Below are 13,587 nucleotides of genomic sequence, written 5' to 3'. Positions count from 1 at the left end.
GTGTAACGGCCGTAAACAGCGTCAGATGTTGAGTGAATGCGGTGAAGGATACGAAGATGCCACGTACTGGTGTGGGACAGCGTTCTTAGTACCTAAATTTGGCCTCACTGTGGCTCTCCATTTGGTCGACAAGTCGAATCTTACAATATCCATATTTTTTTGGCATTCTGAGATTACAGTGGTGCGTTGATGGACTGTATGGGAATGTGAGGGCAGGTACACTCGTCGTCAAGGTTCCGGTCGACCGCGTTTGACCATCACATTGGAGGACCGCCAACTGTGCACCAAGCTCATCGTAACTGCTTAACATCTTCGTCTACCATTCAAGAACAAGTAATAGACTCCGAGCAACATTCTCTGTCATCGTGGACCATAGGTCAGAGACTATCAACAGCCAGACCAAGGCGTTAACCGTTCCACGCGTATTCTGCTGTTAACACAACACAAACTGTTGCATCTGAATTGGTGCCGTGGCGTGGAAGCACGGGTGGACGATGAATAGCGTCGTATCGTGTTTAGCGATGAATCACGGATCTGCACAACTGCAAATGATTATCGTTGTCCATTTTTTAAACAGGACAGTGCTCCTCCACATGTGTCTCATGTTTCTCAGAACTGTCTGCAAGATTTTAAGGTACTTCCGTGCCCAAAAAGATTCACAGATCTGTTTCTGAAAGAAAATGTGTGGAACCAAATCGGTCATCAACTTCTTGCCGTTGCCAGTAGCCAGGATATGAAGGACCAGTTGAAAACGTTGTGGGCAAACATGGCTGAAAAGAGGATACAAAGGCTATAGTGATACATTCCCTTCCTTGAATGAGAGGTAAACTACATCAGGGCAACCAGTGAATGATAAGATCAAAATGAACTTGTGGAAGTGAAGAGTATGATTATTTTCATAAAATTAAATTAGAATTGGTATAAGCTCCAATTTTAAAACATTCACAAATGGATCAATCCTTTAACTTAAGTATTGATACCTCCGAGTGTGGGATAGCATGTGAGAGGTTTCGGGGTGAATGGGATCGAGTTTGGGAGAGCTCAATACGCTATCATTTGCGAGTCGAACTTTAAGTAAGTATGGGTTAAGTTATACAGCAACAGAAAAGGAGTTATTAGCTATTGTATGGAACATTAAGAAACTTCAGACTTTAATTTTGGGATCAAAGATAATTTTATATATTGATCCCAAGCCTTAGCATTTCTCATGGAAAGTTGCCTGTTGCTTAGTAGACTTATACATTGAGTACTTTTTTTACCAGAATACAAGGTAAATATTAAATACATAAAGCGTTCGCAAAATGTATTTCCTGATGGGTTATCACCTTTACCATTAGGAATGAATGAGAGCATTATTGTTTACTCTGAAAAATGTAGCTAAGAAATTTTGTTAACTTTTATATATAATGACTGCGTGATGGGTCAGTTTGTGTTCATTTTAGAGGGAAGGTGTGGGATTTGCAGACATTACAAATTTCTCTCACACACACATTTAACATATTGATATTGTTATTTCTCTACAGGCATTGCATAGCAGGATATTACAGCCACCTTTTGGGGCCTGTTCGGGTGAAGTCGGGACGTTAGCGTTCTGTAAGGCATTTGGACCACTCTACGTCCCCTGAAATCCTAATGAAGAACCTGGCAGTGAGGGTGCCTTGGGTTGGGGGGCGGGGAGGGCTTCCATCTCTGGGGTCTTCTTTCCTTCATCGGGTCCTAAATTTTGATTCTATTTTTTCACTTTCTTACTTGGTCTTGCTACTTTTTCGAGGGGAGGATTAAATGGGAAGAATAAATGACAAGCTATCATGTAGACGGAAAAGGGATTTGGAGGAGAGTAGCGATAGGAAGAACAGTCAGGCAAGATAATTGTCCGGAAAAAATCAGCTGTCTGCTGGATGACGCAGAGATAGAAACAAGAAAATCTGAAAGGAGAAGTACTGGAGAACTCAAAATAATACTAAAGAAGTCTTCTGATGGACTTTATGGAAGTTTATGGGTAAAGTTTCCCAGAGAAGGGAACTTATACCAGGTTGAGGTGAACCTATGGAAGGGAGGACCCCAACCTCTTTGTAGGAGTTTATAGGTAAGTTGCGTCAGAGAAGGAAACTTATCCAAGTTTGGGTGGACCCAAGGAAGGGAGGTACCCAATAACTTCATGGGAAGAGAGGTACATCCCGTTAGCAAGGGTACGAAGTTAGAGAAAAGATTATTTAATCCCTGGAAGGGCAGTACTGAGAAATGGCTCCGAGAATTATTATTTGCACAAGGGTAGAGACCCTGGATAAAGCAGCATTTCCTCCAGGCTGATTAAATAAACTTATTAAAGTTACGTAATTTACCTGTCTGCGAGGACACAATGTAATCTCAGAGTGCTCTGACGTTTGATCCTAGAAGTATAGATAATATTAACGTTTTCCAAGAAATAAAGAGATTTTTGTGATAAGGTATAATCAAATATGTGTTAATGGTAAAACCAAACACAAAGAAATATTACTACAATGATAAACTCAAAGAAAAATTGAAGATATCGTATCTATTCACGTCACACTTGTATAATAAAGCCCATCCTTTGAATGAGCGTTATCATGTCTTTAAATACATATGTCAGAGGAAAGATGTTCGTGATTGACAGTAGTCGATACGGGGTGAGCACCTCACTGTTGAGAGGTGTTTTAAATCGCTGGTGCTGATACCAGAGCTAATATTCCAGTGACTGTCCGGAAGTGGGAAGCAGTGAGACACCTTCCCTGGTGAGTTGAAGATAGGAGTTCCATGGAGAGGGCGGTGAGGAGGAAAGAGCTTCAAAAAACATAAGAACATAAAATGTCAAAGATAATAAATGTATTGTAATTGTTAATTATCAAGTTGATAAATGATTTGTTACGCAAGTAGTGCAGAGAGGCAGTATGTGAATTGGTAGCTGTCCTCAGTGGTCACGTATTAAGTCGTAGTTTTTAAGATAATATATGAAAGTGAATTGCATATCACTTCTGATTTATGTGATGGAGTAACTGAGAACAGGCAGTTAATTTTCAGCAGCTTTATCTGCAGCCTGTAAGAGGACGAAGTCTAAGTCAATTTGCAGGAAGAGGGCATACTGATGTAGGGCACAGACCAGTTGGAACCTGTTTAACAATACTTAAAGGAGACAGAATATTCTGTAAGCAATATTCACAGTACGTAAAAAGAGTGCTCAGGTGGCAACTTATTTAAGTGTTTGGAGCATGGGATTGAGTATAACAAACCACAACGTAGCCCAAGCCAACCTGAAGCACTTCAAAGCATTATGACACTTCCTGAAACGAGTCAGTGTACCGATTCTGACCAGACGGTGAACAATGTTATACTGTTAAGTAGGCTCATGTTTAAAAATCTGACTCGGTTTTGCAATCACTGAAATAAAGCCACATACACTCTCAACCTGAGAAGTTTCATTTCTTTTCGTCCTCATATCCTGAATGCTTCACATTTCATTTAAACATTGTACATGAAACTTGCTAACAGTAAAGTGACGGATGTGTTTAACACGCTGGATTCACATAAGAGAGGATAGATTTTCAAAACATCATCAATGATTAAGTTTCCTTGGTTCCTCCAGATCAGTGGATATCAACCTTTCTTAGACCATTACCGTAAGTGTAAGTTAGACATTAGCTACTATCCCCCCCCCCCCCCGCCGCAGTCTGTTGACCGCCTTCATTTCTCACATTATCAACAACTTAAGCATCTAACGACACTGTACAATGAAAGACTTTTCTTGCAAAAAAGGTTCTCATTGTTCAAGTCTACTATGCAACAGGCAACTTTCGATAAGAAATGCAAAGGCTTGGGATCAGTATATACACTTTTATTTTTAAAATGATGTAAAATTAATGATATTGTATTTGTGTGTGTGTGTGTGTGTGTGTGTGTGTGTGTGTGTGTATGTGTGTTAGAATGAATGATGAAGGAGTTCGAGGCGCGTCGCAAGTATTACCCACAACTTCTTCTCAGATATCCACAAGGGGGGGGGGGGTACCCTGTTGTTATAAAACATACTTCCACTGCATTACTCCTCTCCATTGCGTTACCGGCTTGACCAGCACACTGCAACCCCATTTAAAACCAAACATGTCATAAATCACTTGACTGCTACACTCCTTACTTCTGAAATGGCAGAAATTAGAAGACTTCAGCCTGTTAACGGTTTGTGTCTCACCACAGCCACTGAGGGGCGGGGGGGAGATGTAATAATAATAACAATAATAATAATAATAATAATACTGTGTACAGGACTGTAGCAGTCGTTACGTAGTTACTGCTCTGCCGTGCTGTCAATTAAGTCATGTCATTTATCTGTTTCGGACTGAATAATGAAGAAAATTCATGACTACTGCAGGTACGATCTACAACTCCGCTAAGACATTGCCTTCAGTTACTTAGCATTTGTTACGTATATGTCCCACTTTTATCATCAGTGATGTACGGGACAAAGCACAAAGTATGTGTTTAATTGGTTGACTGTGTGAGGAACCTGTGACTTCCACCGCATTCATGCTACTAATTAAGCAAAAGTAAGTATTGATAACGTATACAATCAGTACTACAGTCTACCAAAATCTTGATAATAGTAATGATATTTAGGAAATAATTTAGTTTTGTGACTGAAGCACAATCGAATCGTTTAGTCTTTACCCCTCAGAAAATGTCATTTTACACCTCAGGGGGTAATTACCACCAGTTTGAGAACCAGTGCTTTAGATCGCTTAAAGCAATGTGGCGATGGTCTCAGGTGACAAGGGGGATTAATTGTCTACTTTGGTTTTCAACGAATGCGTATTGAAGCGTCCATGCGTGACTTACGTACCCAGGGGTCCTTTTCCACGTTTCCTTGGCAGAGATTATAGCCAGTTTCCTTCTCCTTTCTTCCCTGATAGGAATATTTGCTTCACCCGTAATTACGTTGTTGTCGACGGGATGTTAAACAGTTATCTTCCTTCCTTTATTCTTTGCACTTCTTTTGCACTTCTACGAAGTTATGTATCGACATAACCCGTTTCTGACTCTGAATGCACACGGCTATTACAAGCTGTACTAGGATCTCGATGTCTAGGAAAGCTATCATTTAGATTCGATAAACGGGATGTTAATGTATATATTGAGATCAAAGAACTTTGCCTGAATTCCACGGATGAGGAAACCGTCAAAAATATTTTATTCTGTTGGGTTGAACCGAACGTAGAATGTAATGAATCAAGCAGAATGGTAACTATTTGAAGCAGTTAGATATGGTGATTATTTGTTCGTTTGGGTGTACGGGAGCCATGTCATTAGCATCTGTACCGGAACCATTTAAGTAATGAATGTGGTTAAAGGATTTATGAGAGGATATATATCAACATTAATTAATATATAATAATACGCATACTAAAACATGCCTACACGTACAGCAGAAATAGTAAACTCATATTTGGAAGAAAGTACCACAACTTAAGGATGAAAGTGAAACTCGATGGACTGTGCTGAAATAGTACAACAGATCTGACACAGATCTGAACACTGGACAAAATAGGATAAATTAGCCAATTTGCAGCACACTAAAACCTCCAGTCCGATAGGGAGGAATGAGGTCAGGAGTTGAAACGGATGAGGCTGATTTCATCCAACAAGATGGACTGATAAAGAGTGCGCTACAGCTAGACGACTGACCTCAATGATCATATTTTATGGCACTTCATGGGTAGTGGCTCATATCCCACAGTTGTATGGCTCCCCGGGTAATCAGCGAGATGGTAGTCTGCAAGGGAATTGTACATTTCCACTTTGCACTTTGTGACGTTACGTTCCCAGCGGGCCTCTCTGATTCCTTCTTCTGGTTGCTCAATTCCCGTTTTTAAGAAGGGCAGCTTGTCCTATACCATTGGTATTATTATCTCCACTGGGTAATTTTCTTCAGTGGTCACAGGACGTTAAGCAGTCACAGCCAATGATTAAAATTTGTTTTGATAGAGTCGTGCCTGCTCTAGAGACTTTAGGTTCAAATGGCTATGAGCACTATGGGACTTAACTTCTGGGGTCATCAGTCTCCTAGAACTAATAACAATTTAAACCTAACTAACTTAAGGACATCACACACATCCGTGGGCGACCAGAGCCTTTAGAGTCACTTGCAATTCAATGCTGTATAAAACGGGAAGATAAGTCTCGGATTATCTATCTTACTTGATATTATTTCTGAGATTTTGAGAAAATGTGCGATTAATCTCAGTGATCCTCAGTGAAGACTAACTATACCTCACTTCGCAGACTGACCGTCTCATGGGAGCGCACGTTAGATTCCACCTATGGAGTTCGGTTATTCAGACACAAATCTGTAAGTTACGGCCCAAGAAACAATCAACCAAAATAAATGCCGCACGATGGATGGCGTCTTTTGAACCCATCTTTCTTCTATGATCGGCCTATAATCGACTGTCCTAGTCAGCGTCATGGACAGTGCGAAAATATTTATTAATAACTGAGAAATGGCTAGACTTTTCTCTTAACTATTATAGCACAAAGCCCTCATAATTTAACAGCTTCAGATTCGTTACACATGAACGAAGATGGAGATAGTCGGTGGAGCGGTGGCTGTATAAACTGCTGCAAGACCTTTCACCTAAATTTGTGATTTATTGCAATTCCTGGATGATTCTTCTAACCTTATTATCATGAAACAGATTCTACACACATGGATATTTAATTAATATTGCTTTTTGCATCATTAAGGGACAGTGAAACCGTAACTTCGTATAATGCAGTCGCTATTATAGTTCGCTATTGGGTGGAAATAACGTAAATTCAGTTCCATTCACACGCGCACTGCAAAGAAGCAGGCAACCAGTGAACTACTGGTGATTTACTGACACAAACTGTGCGTTGAGAAGGTGGACCACAGAGACTTAGCACTTGGAGGCGAGTGCCCCCAGGGCTGCACCACGTATTCGTCACTATACACGTAACAAGATAGGAAGGGTGGCGGTGGGGGTTCGATATAAGTATGTAAATACTTTAAGGGCTTATTAATTTGTTGGTATCTGTTTGCCACGACCCCAGTTGACCGCAACGCTTACGTAAACTTCGTTCATGCTCCAGAACGGAGCTTGCACACGATGGATGATATGGTGGATGAGACCCAAAAATCTTATTCACTCGAAAGCTTACAAAAGTCAAAGTATTTGACCTACAAGCGTTGAGTGCTATCACTGGAGTCAGGGAAAACTGCGCCGCCCAATTATCTACGTTCACATGAGTAAGCAATAAATTCACGAATCGAGTAACGAAGGACATTGATTTCACAGAATTCACTGATTTAAAGTGTTTGCGGTGCATCAGTGTACTTATTGAATGAGCAGTCGTTTTATACTTCGGTTAAAACGATTTAATTTAGATTGTAAGACCACTTGGTAGCTAGGAGACTACGACCACAGGCCCCATAAATAAATCTCATCACAGTCTGGATTGAATGCGCGGATAAATCGGTTGCCACAGACACTTGTTAAACAGATTGACAATAACTGCATTAATAGTGTTTGTAGGGCCACCTGAAGTACTACAAAGTCCAGAATCCTAACTGCAGCAGCATAAAAAAAGCCCAGCTCAAATACCGCACTTCCATGCGAAACTTACACCAGAACTGGTACAATACCCTAATGCGACACATCTGCACTTCATCGCAATACAACTGATTTCATTTACTAAGAAACTGAACCTGGTTTCAATTTACAAACGTTTTCTTCAACAACAGGTGAGGTAGCATGTCAAAAGTGTTCATTACCGACCGATTCCTGGAAAGCAGGGCCTTTCCCCGGTTTGTGTCTTTTCGTTTTTTGAGTCATCAGTCTTTTCACTGTTTTGATGTACAGCTTCATCAATTCCAAGCTCTGCGTTCGTCTACAGTTTCTGCCCTCTTCATTTCCCCCTAGAACCATGAAAGTTATTTCCTGCCGTCTTAACAGATGTCCTATCATCCTATCCATTACTGTCGTCATATCTTCCATTCTTTCTCGTTTCTCGAAAGAACCCCCTTATTCATTAGCTAATCATTCCACATAATTTTTATCATTCTTCTGTAGCACCATATCTCAAATATTTCGATTCTCTTCTGTTGCGGTTTTCCCACAGTCCATGTTTCATCACCGTACAGTGTAGTGCTCCAAACGTACATACTCAGAAATTTCTTCCTCAAATTACACCTTATGTTTGATACTAGTAGACTTCTCTTGGTCAGGAATGTCCTTTTTGCGAGTGCTTGTCTGCTGTTTATGTCCTCCTTGCACCATCCAAAGTGGGTTATTTTGCAACCTGGGTAACAGAATTCTTCAACTTCGTCTATTTCGTGGTGATTCGGATGGTAAGCTTTCGCTACTATCACTTCTGCTACTTGCCATTCCTTTCGTCTTTCTGCGAATCACTTGCAGTCCACACTCTGTAGTCCTTAGACCGTTCATTCTATTCAACAGATTCAGTAATTCTTCGGCATTTTCACAGAGGACAGCGATGTCAGCAGCGAATCTTGTCACTGATACCCTTTGAACCATTTTTTCAATCTCACAGTAGAAAGTTTCTTTCATTTCCATCTATGCTTCTTTGACGTATAGATTGTACAATAGAGGGAGAAAAGCTAATTATCAGTCTTGCACCATTTTTGATCCAAACACTTAGTTCGTGGTGTTCCAGCCTCAGGGTTCCCTCTTGGTTCTTGTGCACATTGTATATTTCCCGTCTTTTCATACAGCTTACACTTATTTTTCTCAGAATTTCAAACATCTCGTCCTATTTTACACCGTCGCGCAATTTTTCCAGGTCGACTAATACTATGAACATGTCTTTATTTCTCTTCAGGCTTGCATGCTATAGCGCTTGCCTGGCTGGAAACTTCCCCCACTGCCATCACACACTTTCTAAGGTAGAGGATGGGGAAGTGGTGGAAACCGTGAACGTCCCATATTTAGATGGCACTGGAGCCACACTGCATACATATTGGCTTCATATTTCATATTTCTATACAACATAGATCGCAAACGAAACAAATTTTCATTCATACGCAATGAGTTTTGGCACTCTGAAGGCATAGTATTTTTTTTATCCGGTACAAACTGTCAGCATACGAACAGACGCAGGCAGTATCACACATTTTGGCACTCAGGGTTACTGTGTAATTGTGGGTTATTTACACTGGTGCGCAGATGTCATTACAGCTGTTATCTGGACAGAAAATGCAATTCCGCACAATGAAGACGCCTACAGACTGTCTGCTGTGAAGGGCCATAAGAATAATGGAAGCAGGTGAGTCGCAGAGTGATGTGGCTCGATGGCTTAGTGTGAATCGTTCTGTTGTTTCTTAGATGGTACGACAGTTTAGAGAGACCGCAACTGTATCGCGGAGACAAGACAGGGCCGACCACGAGTGACATTATGAAGAGTGGACCTTTATCTGGCTGTAAGGGCGTGATGGTACCGCCTTAGTACTGCACTGTAACAGGCATCTGACCTCGCAGCATCCCCTCGACGTGTTTTATCTAAGCAAACGGTATGCAGAAGTCTTCAGAAAAAGCTGCCTTTATTGTTGCAGACCTGCTGTCTGCTTAACCCTGGCTTGTCTTCACAGAAGGGTACATCTAGAGTGAAGCCGTCAACATGCCACCTGGATGACCGAATGGTGGGCCAACGTTCTTTTCACAGATGAGTCCCGATTTGGTCTGGAGAGTGATTCTCGGCGGGTTTGCTTCTGGAGGATATCGAATCATTGTGGAAAGAGACTATATCGAGGAGGATGGAGGATCCGTAATGATGTGGGCAGGGATTATGTTGACCACTCGAACACCTCTTCACGAAATTGTACAGGTGGATCAGCAAGATATAACTGCTGTCAGGAACCATGAGGAGATCTTGGGATCTCACGAGCGGTTGTTGCTAGGTGCTGCGGGACCATACTTCGTCTTAATGGACGATAATGCTCGACCACATAGAGCACGCATTATTGATGTTTTTCTCTTTCTCTCTCTCTCTCCCCCCTCGCTCTCTCTCTCTCTCTCTCTCTCTCTCTCTCTCTCTCTCTCTATATATATATATATATATATATATATATATATATATATATATATATATATACACTCCTGGAAATGGAAAAAAGAACACATTGACACCGGTGTGTCAGACCCACCATACTTGCTCCGGACACTGCGAGAGGGCTGTACAAGCAATGATCACACGCACGGCACAGCGGACACACCAGGAACCGCGGTGTTGGCCGTCGAATGGCGCTAGCTGCGCAGCATTTGTGCACCGCCGCCGTCAGTGTCAGCCAGTTTGCCGTGGCATACGGAGCTCCATCGCAGTCTTTAACACTGGTAGCATGGCGCGACAGCGTGGACGTGAACCGTATGTGCAGTTGACGGACTTTGAGCGAGGGCGTATAGTGGGCATGCGGGAGGCCGGGTGGACGTACCGCCGAATTGCTCAACACGTGGGGCGTGAGGTCTCCACAGTACATCAATGTTTTCGCCAGTGGTCAGCGGAAGGTGCACGTGCCCGTCGACCTGGGACCGGTCCGTAGCGACGCACGGATGCACGCCAAGGATCCTACGCAGTGCCGTAGGGGACCGCACCGCCACATCCCAGCAAATTAGGGACACTGTTGCTCCTGGGGTATCGGCGAGGACCATTCGCAACCGTCTCCATGAAGCTGGGCTACGGTCCCGCACACCGTTAGGCCGTCTTCCGCTCACGCCCCAACATCGTGCAGCCCACCTCCAGTGGTGTCGCGACAGGCGTGAATGGAGGAACGAATGGAGACGCGTCGTCTTCAGCGATGAGAGTCGCTTCTGCCTTGGTGCCAATGATGGTCGTATGCGTGTTTGGCGCCGTGCAGGTGAGCGCCACAATCAGGACTGCATACGACCGAGGCACACAGGGCCAACACCCGGCTTCATGGTGTGGGGAGCGATCTCCTACACTGGCCGTACACCACTGGTGATCGTCGAGGGGACACTGAATAGTGCACGGTACATCCAAACCGTCATCGAACCCATCGTTCTACCATTCCTAGACCGGCAAGGGAACTTGCTGATCCAACAGGACAATGCACGTCCGCATGTATCCCGTGCCACCCAACGTGCTCTAGAAGGTGTAAGGCAACTACCCTGGCCAGCAAGATCTCCGGATCTGTCCCCCATTGAGCATGTTTGGGACTGGATGAAGCGTCATCTCACGCGGTCTGCACGTCCAGCACGAACGCTGGTCCAACTGAGGCGCCAGGTGGAAATGGCATGGCAAGCCGTTCCACAGGACTACATCCAGCATCTCTACGATCGTCTCCATGGGAGAATAGCAGCCTGCATTGCTGCGAAAGGTGGATATACACTGTACTAGTGCCGACATTGTGCATGCTCTGTTGCCTGTGTCTATGTGCCTGTGGTTCTGTCAGTGTGATCATGTGATGTATGTGACCCCAGGAATGTGTCAATAAAGTTTCCCCTTCCTGGGACAATGAATTCACGGTGTTCTTATTTCAATTTCCAGGAGTGTATATATATATAAAGGTATTGCATGCGTGACGTGATCTGATCGCTCTCCAGATCTGAATCCCACAGAGCAAGTCTGGGATGCACTAGGGAAACGGGTTGCATTACGTCATCAACCACTAACCGTCCTCTAAGACTTGTGAACAACTCTGGGTGCCAGTGGTGGTCACACCCCATACTGAGCACATTAAGCAGTTGTCAGAATGTCTGCAAATCCGTTAAGTTGGAAAAAGAAAGGAAGAAAATGTTTGTCTACCGTTATGTATTTTGCATCTTATTACTTTCAGTATGCTATACGTTGTTTCTACTGTACTATCACATGTTTATACTGTTTTGTGGGAAAGTAAATACAACCTTGCTAAATTTCCGTTTGTTGCTTTAATTTTCGACACCATTTTAGTTTCATAATCGAAAAACATCTTTCACATACATATGTTTATTGAAATATTGTAGCATTTTTGCCACTCCATTGTGGAAACGTGGAAGTCCCACCTGAAGAAACCACTGTAGGCGACCTGAACAGTTTCAGTTAAAACACATATATCTTTAAAACGTGAACTATATTGCACATCTATCAGTTCCATCGGAACATGCACAGGAGCGCTTTCCGCTGAACCGGCAAACGATCGCGTAAACTGCTCATAAACGTAAGTAAGATTGGCAATGTCTTTTTAATTCTTTCAAGGCCACAATGAATTCTTTAAATCTCTCGTTTTCTTTAACACCAATGATCTTAGGGAACCGGACTGGGTTTTTTGTCAGAGTCTGACCCTTCTGCAATGCGATTTTCTTTTTAAATGCATCTCTATCGAAAGACGAATAAGTTGTTTCTCACCTTACAATGTCGTAGATTGATCAGTGTGCAGTCGTGTCCACTTCAAATGCGAGGCCTGCAATTTATTCCAGATGTTCTAATTTTCGTTCCTGCACTCCTTTTTTCTTCATAAATTCAATAATAGGTCGTTTTATATCGCAAACTTGTTACAGACTTCCCTTTGGATTAACCAAGGTACTTTTCAGTAATATATAAAGTAAGCAAATTCTTCGTTCAGTTCCTTTGAAAATTATTGTAATTGACAGCGGAATTAATTTTACTATTTTGACCATCACTTCCTTCACTTTACTCATGCCTGCAATTTTAGCATCTTCATGTACAGAACAAAGAACCCCGTCTCTCGATCACTGTCAATTTTTGTTCTTTCATTGTTAACTAAATCTTTCAATTCCTTTTGCATGGTATTATAGCGTTATTTCATACAAACTTTGCAGAATCCGTCGACCAGGCGACTGCATAATAGATATCGAGAATTCCCATTCCTCTCTTCCGTCATTGCCATTTACTTTCAAATGCTTGTCTCTACAGACCACTCGGCTGCATCTTTTGTGCAGACAACCTGCAGAATAATACGGAGATGTTATCAAAGGTGTATTACCGCCTCCTAAATCCACACGGAAAGCATCTAAGGAACTGTCTGTATTATAAGGTCCAGACAAAGCAGTAAAGCGACTATAGACCACGGAAAATAATTTTTCTGATTGTTCTGGTAGCTTGTTTCGTAATGCTATTTCTATAGTTATAAGATTAATTAACTGTCTTTGGCTCGTATCGTTATAGGGTTCAGACTAATCCTGCCTCTATAATTGCGTCATGACAACTAGTTCAAAGCAAGGATGGTAAGCCCTTTTATTATAAGAGTTCCCCTATCCCTTCAGTTTCCGTGAATGTACGTAGTAAAATGAGTTAGAGTTATCGCCAGCCTCAATTACCACTTTTGATACAAAAATATGATATTAAAAACTAGAATTTTCAGTATATCAGAATAAAAATACGTTAAGTAAATTGCCCACAATATCAATTAAAATTAATTCACATTTCAAATAATCAGATCGATACTCAATTTTTACAAATTCAGATAGTTCGAATGGCTCTGAGTACTATGGGACTTAACATCTGAGGTCATCAGTCCCCTAGACCTTAGAACTACTTAAACCTAACTAACCTAAGGACATCACACATATCCATGCCCGAGGCACGATTCGA

Source organism: Schistocerca cancellata, chromosome 4 (genome assembly GCF_023864275.1).
Source record: "Schistocerca cancellata isolate TAMUIC-IGC-003103 chromosome 4, iqSchCanc2.1, whole genome shotgun sequence".
Lineage (NCBI taxonomy): Eukaryota > Metazoa > Arthropoda > Insecta > Orthoptera > Acrididae > Schistocerca > Schistocerca cancellata.
The sequence above is the reverse complement of the archived record's forward strand: the minus strand, read 5'-3'. Positions refer to the sequence as shown.